Here is a 6,858-nt window from a genome sequence, read left to right on the forward strand (position 1 = left end):
AGACTTGTATGGGTGAACCAATGACACAAAATAGCTTATTTGGTCATAGGGAAGGCCCCCACAAAGTTTGAGCCAACTCAAAAAATACAAATAAAATCCATTTCGAGTTGCTCCTATGTCTAAAAAGAGAGGGTCAGGAGTGTTGCGATTTTGAGCGCTCATCCGCTCATGAGCGAGCATTTTTAGCTCATTCGTGAGGAGGAGCGTGACGCGAGCTAGCTCACGTTTGCTCGTGCTCGTGTTTGCTCATTTATTTTATGAGCGGAAATGCTCATTGCTCGCGCTCGCGCTCATTGTTGCTCATTGAGCAAAATGAGCGGTATTTTTTACCTGTAACGGGTAAACGATAATAACTTTTTTTTTCAGCAGAGCTTCGAGGTTGTTTTTTAATGGAGGCTTGAATGGGCTAATCTTAATAATATTGGATGAAGTTGTTTGTCATATTTTTTTGTTATGAAACTTGTTTTGGAGTCAGAGTTAAGGTGTTAAGGTGTTACATTAAGATCTGTACACAGTAAAAAAACATAGAAATATTACATCTGGGAAGTACGTCTTTTATGTTAGAACAATACGTAATTTTACTTCTGAAAATGTGTAATTTTGCCACTTTTCTGGTGTAATGCAACTTTTTCAGTCTAAATCGAGGTAAAATAATAACATTCAAGAGGTAATATTCAACCTTACAAAATTACAATTTCCAAATGTACACTTTTACTGTGTAGAAATAATTCGATTAATAAAAAAAGTTGATAATAGAGTGACACGTGAAAGTGAACTATTTAATAAAGCTGAAAAGTATCTTTTAAGGAATACAAATATGTTATATTCTTCACCGATGGCTCCAAGCTCGACGGCTGTACGGGCTTCGGTGTTCATCATGAATCTCATCAGCTGTTCTTTAAGCTGAAGGACCCGAGTTCGGTTTACGTCGCAGAGTTAGCCGCGGTTTACTGCGCACTGCGAATCATCGAGACCATGCCACCTGACCACTACTTCATCTTCACCGATAGCTTTAGCTCTGTTGAGGCTATCCGGTCTCTGAAGCCGACCAGGGAGTCTGCGTTTTTCCTCACGGAAATACGCAAGACTTTAAACAACCTGGCGGCTCAGTCCTTCAGCATCACGGTGGTGTGGGTCCGCGCTCATTGCTCGATTCCGGGTAATGAGAAGGCGGACTTGCTCGCCAAGAAGGGTGCTGAGAGTGGAGACATTTTTGAAAGGCCAATCAGCCTACAAGAATGCTACGGTTTTCCGAGGCAGCATGCGCTTCTGGATTGGCAAAAACAATGGGACGACGACACCAAGGGACGTTGGATGTATTCCATACGACCTAAGGTGCAAAGAAAAGCCTGGTTCAAGGGAATGGACTTGACGCGTGGATTCATCAGAACGATGTCCCGCCTTATGTCGAACCATTACTCGTCCAAGGCTCATCTGTACCGTATCAACATGAGTGATACGAACTTATGCGACTGTGGGCAGGGTTATCAGGACATCGACCATCTCGTATGGGCGTGTCCAGATCACCAGGCTCACAGAATTAAGTTGAAAGTTACCCTCAGGGCCCGAGGAAGACCACCAGAAATCCCGATGCGATACGCGCTATCTCAACTAGACCTTGATGTTCTCTATCCTATCTATCAGTTCCTCTTAGATTCCAATATATCTATTTAGTTTTTCTTCCAGTTAGTTTTCCTTCAGTTAGTTTTCCTCTAGTTAGTATAACTCGCCTTCGCACAAAGCCGTCGTTTCTGGTTGCACCGGAAGCAAAGCAAGAACGCCCCAGCAGCTGGACACCGAGTTGCGGCTGAGGACAAAACGCAAAGGCCAGCAGAGCCAAGCAAGACCCCTACACAATCCCCCTTCCCTTCCCACGCCTTGTCTTTAACATCAATTCCTTCCCTACTAACCCCGAGTAGGCCGCGGGTAATCGGCTTCCCTCCCACTAACATTTACACACAAGATCCTCTGTAATTATTAAGCCAAATGTAATTACAAAAGCCGACTCGGTCCTAACCAGGTCCCAGTACCGAAAAGGACCTAATAAAAATAATTTTATGAGAAAAAAAAAAAAATATATGTTATATTGGTAATACGTTTAGTCATGTTTTAATTCCTGGGCACCTCATCTTGTTCAGTCAATTATTTGTAAATAATTTTGCATAATAAATGTCAAATCTGTGTCTTAGATAATTTTCACATCAATTATCTTATTTATATGCTGAAGTCGATCCAAATAAATAAATGAGAAATGAGCGTGCTCACAAGTAAAAACATGCTTTAATAAAAAAAATCGATTACCATCCTATTTACAGCTTATTTAAGATCTAAAAATTCCGTTCCTTGACAGTTTACTCTAAATTTGAAAGTGAAATAAGCTAAAAAGAGTGTCTGAGATTCTTAGCAAATTAAGACACTTTACTTGCGTGTCAGCCATTTTTCATTTATCGGGAAATTAATCAAAACTAGTTTTCTAAATTATCAAACTCTGAAAAATATATATATAGCCTGACAACATTAAAGTTTCATAAATTTACCATTACCACATTGATCACACAAAAAACTGAGGTAGAAAAGTATCCCCCGCAATCCACCGCGATCAATTTTTGACAGTTCGACGCCAACGAATAATTTGATGAATTTACCGCGGTTAACCAAAATTAAATTACCAATGCAACTTTGATTAGTTCATGTCCCTTTTTCGCGATGAAATTATCTTCAAAAGTGGCAATCCAATTAGCCTGTGCCAGATTCATAAACAATACTAAAAATCTACCTGATTTGCTGATGAGCGCTCATTGAGCGCGAGCGCATGCGTTGAGCATGAGCGAGCACGAGCTACCTATTAAGTCCTCATGCTCATGAACAGGGGCGCCGACTCTGGGGGGGCACGGTACTTTTTGCCCCCCCTAAAATTTGGCTGGGGGGGCAGCCCATACATTGTGCCCCGACAGAAATTTTGGAAGAAAAATATTCTTATATCAAATATAAAAAAAAACCACAGAAATAATTGAAAATAATATCTAAAACTTAAATGGAACATTTTATGTACACTCGGATAGAATTCTTGTAATAGCGAATCCGTAAAATAGTTCAAAAACATGTGTTGTTTTCGAAATCGCTGAAATTTTTTGAACAAAATCGTTTACAATTTTCTGGATTTAGATGCATTTTTATTCTAAGTCGACAACATTTTATCTATACCACTGTGCTCTCTAGGAAAATCAGTAAGCTTAGTACAAGAGCACAGAGTCATCGGTAAATGATTTGAGAGATGTCGTCAACATAGATTTAACGGATTTGCTCATAAGTTTTCTATCTGTGCATGTTGTTTTAAAAACAAAACCAATGTACTTTTACCATAGCACTTCATCTACAATCAAACTTACGCAAACTCTTGCGAAAACAATCATCATGTTTTCAAACGCAACATTCTGCGATTTGCCATTGTAGATCAGGATTTAGCGAATATAAACTGAAACACTTTTCAAAATGGTCATTTGTTGACTGCTTAACATTTACAAAAATGCTGATAAATTCGATAATTTTTTGGGTAATTTTAGAAACGAATTGAAAAGATTTCAAATAGGGGAAATATACCCATTTTAATCACACTAAGCCGTTCGACCAATTCTCATCACTTTTGCCGTTTCCGCTATTAAATCAACATTTTCAGATGTATCAACTATGAAGAATTGCTTGCTCACTTTTATTTGAGCTATTTATTACTTTGAAACAGTCAAAAACACTTTATTTAAGCTGTAATTCATGATCAAAGTGCTGATAGGCCGATAATAGAAATAGGCTGAGAAAGGGTATAGTTCCCCTACATTTGTTAACCGCTAACCGTTTTAGCCGAAAAATACAATTGTTTCAAAAAAAGTAAATTTTTGAAAACTAGCGCACCGCTTTAAGGCTAGTCTGCAGATCGGAAGGAAAGGGGTCAAGAAACAGCTTTACGAACAGCAGAACAAAGGAGAGGGAGCGATTTCTTGGGGCTTTTCTTCACCCTCTCTGACTTACTTGCGCTGCCGCTGCTTCCCATTTGAAATTTTTCTTGACCGGTTTCTTCCGAAGTGCATACCTTACATTACTGAGAAACAGACAAATTGAACAAATCTGAGACAATTCCACATTATAATCTTAAAAAACACAAGTGAGCAACTCTCTACGAAATCGGCCGATTTCAACCATTTTTATTTTTTCTATTTTTTTATTTGGCTCAAACTTTGTGGGGGCCTTCCCTATGACCAAATAAGCTATTTTGTGTCATTGGTTCACCCATACAAGTCTCCATACAATTTTGGCAGCTGTCCATACAAAAATGGTATGTAAATATTCAAACAGCTGTAACTTTTGAGTGAATTTTCTGATCAATTTGGTGTCTTCGGCAAAGTTGTAGGTATTGTTGAGGACTTTTGAGAAAAAAATAGGTACACGGAAAAAAAAATTTGCAGATTTTTTAATCAACTTTTTTTTCACTAAAACTCAATTTCCCAAAATACGTATTTTTTGATTTTCGAGATTTTTTGATATGTTTTAGGGGACAAAAATCCGCAACTTTTGAGCTATAGAGAAACATGGTCAAAAAATCTGACGCCGAGTTATGATTTTTTGAAAAAATAGTGATTTTTGGAAAAAATCGAAGTTTCATGCAAAAACAAGTTTGACATTATTTTTTAATGCAAAATTGAATTTGCAATCGAAAAGTACTTTACAGATTTTTTGATAAAAAGCTCCGTTTTCAAGATATAGCCACCGAAAGTTTGATTTTAGCGAAATATTTGCAGTTTTTTGATTTTTAAAAATAGTGACCATGAGTGACCATTTCTAAAAATATTTTTTTTGAAAAGTTCAGAAAATTTGCTATAAAATTGTCTAAGAGACATTGAAGATTGGACATTGGGTTGCTGAGATAGAGCCGCTTTAAGAAAAAGAAACACGAAAATTGAAGTTTTCTAAATCTCACCAAAACAACCCACCATTTTCTAATGACGATATCTCAGCAACTGATGGTCCGATTTTCAATGTTAAAATATGAAACATTCGTAAAATTTTCCGATCTTTTCGAAAAAAATATTTTAATTTTTTTTAAATCAAGACTAACATTTCAAAAGGGCCAAACATAGAATATTACTATATTATTGAAAAAAAAGTTGATTAAAAAATCTGCAAATTTTTTTTCCGTGTACCTATTTTTTCTCAAAAGTCCTCAACAATACCTACAACTTTGCCGAAGACACCAAATTGATCAGAAAATTCACTCAAAAGTTACAGCTGTTTGAATATTTACATACCATTTTTGTATGGACAGCTGCCAAAATTGTATGGAGACTTGTATGGGTGAACCAATGACGCAAAACAGCTTATTTGGTCATAGGGAAGGCCCCCACAAAGTTTGAGCCAAATCAAAAAATACAAATAAAATCCATTTCCGGTTTTGGTAGAGAATTGCTCAAGTGCAATTTATGTTCGATTTAAAAAAAATAAAAAGGCTATAGAAATTTTAACTGCACCCTCAAAAAAAATGCCGAAAAATCAGGGAGTAGAGAATAATACTAAAAATAAAAAAAAAACATAAATTCTTAAATTCTTAAATTTTTAAATTCTTAAATTCTTAAATTCTTAAATTCTTAAATTCTTAAATTCTTAAATTCTTAAATTCTTAAATTCTTAAATTCTTAAATTCTTAAATTCTTAAATTCTTAAATTCTTAAATTCTTAAATTCTTAAATTCTTAAATTCTTAAATTCTTAAATTCTTAAATTCTTAAATTCTTAAATTCTTAAATTCTTAAATTCTTAAATTCTTAAATTCTTAAATTCTTAAATTCTTAAATTCTTAAATTCTTAAATTCTTAAATTCTTAAATTCTTAAATTCTTAAATTCTTAAATTCTTAAATTCTTAAATTCTTAAATTCTTAAATTCTTAAATTCTTAAATTCTTAAATTCTTAAATTCTTAAATTCTTAAATTCTTAAATTCTTAAATTCTTAAATTCTTAAATTCTTAAATTCTTAAATTCTTAAATTCTTAAATTCTTAAATTCTTAAATTCTTAAATTCTTAAATTCTTAAATTCTTAAATTCTTAAATTCTTAAATTCTTAAATTCTTAAATTTTTAAATTTTAAATTCTTAAATGCTTAAATTTCAAAAATTCTTAAATTATTAAAATTGATTGATGTATCATTATTTTGAAATTTTCGATTTTTTTTAAACATTGAATTTTATTGATATTTCGAAATTTCTGGTTTTTTTTATTATTTTTTTTATTTCTAAACATTTTTTAGCCATGAGTTTTTTTTAACCCTAGAAGTTTCTTTAAACTTTTTTTTTTTATTTTGGAATATTGGATTTTGTTTTTTTTTTCTTAATTGCAGATTTGGAAAATTGATGTTTTTTTTAAATGTGTATTTGTATTTTAAAATTTCTGGAGTTTTAAATTTTTGCTTTTTACTTTTGTTTTTTATTTTAAGAAAATTTTATTGTTGAATTTTTAAATATCTGATTATTTTTATTATTGACTGTTTTTTCTAGAAAATAAGTGAGAATATGCCAATGAGAAGGAATTCGCCTTTCAAACATATAAAAAAATTCCCCCCAATTAACATTCTCAATCACGTTTTAATAAATTATCTTTTTCAAAAAAAAAAAAAAATGGATTCTGGATAATAAAAAAATCGTAATAAAATTATTAAAATTCGTGATATACAAAAAACTTTAACATCTAATCGCCACTCTGACCTATCGATTTCGGAAAAGAACCGTGCCCCCCCAACATTTTGGACTAGTCGGCGCCCCTGACTCATGAATGAGCGAGCACGGATTCTGGCTCGCTCGCTCTTTCGCAACCCTGG

Source organism: Culex pipiens, chromosome 2 (assembly GCF_016801865.2).
Source record: "Culex pipiens pallens isolate TS chromosome 2, TS_CPP_V2, whole genome shotgun sequence".
In the NCBI taxonomy this organism is placed as follows: domain Eukaryota; kingdom Metazoa; phylum Arthropoda; class Insecta; order Diptera; family Culicidae; genus Culex; species Culex pipiens.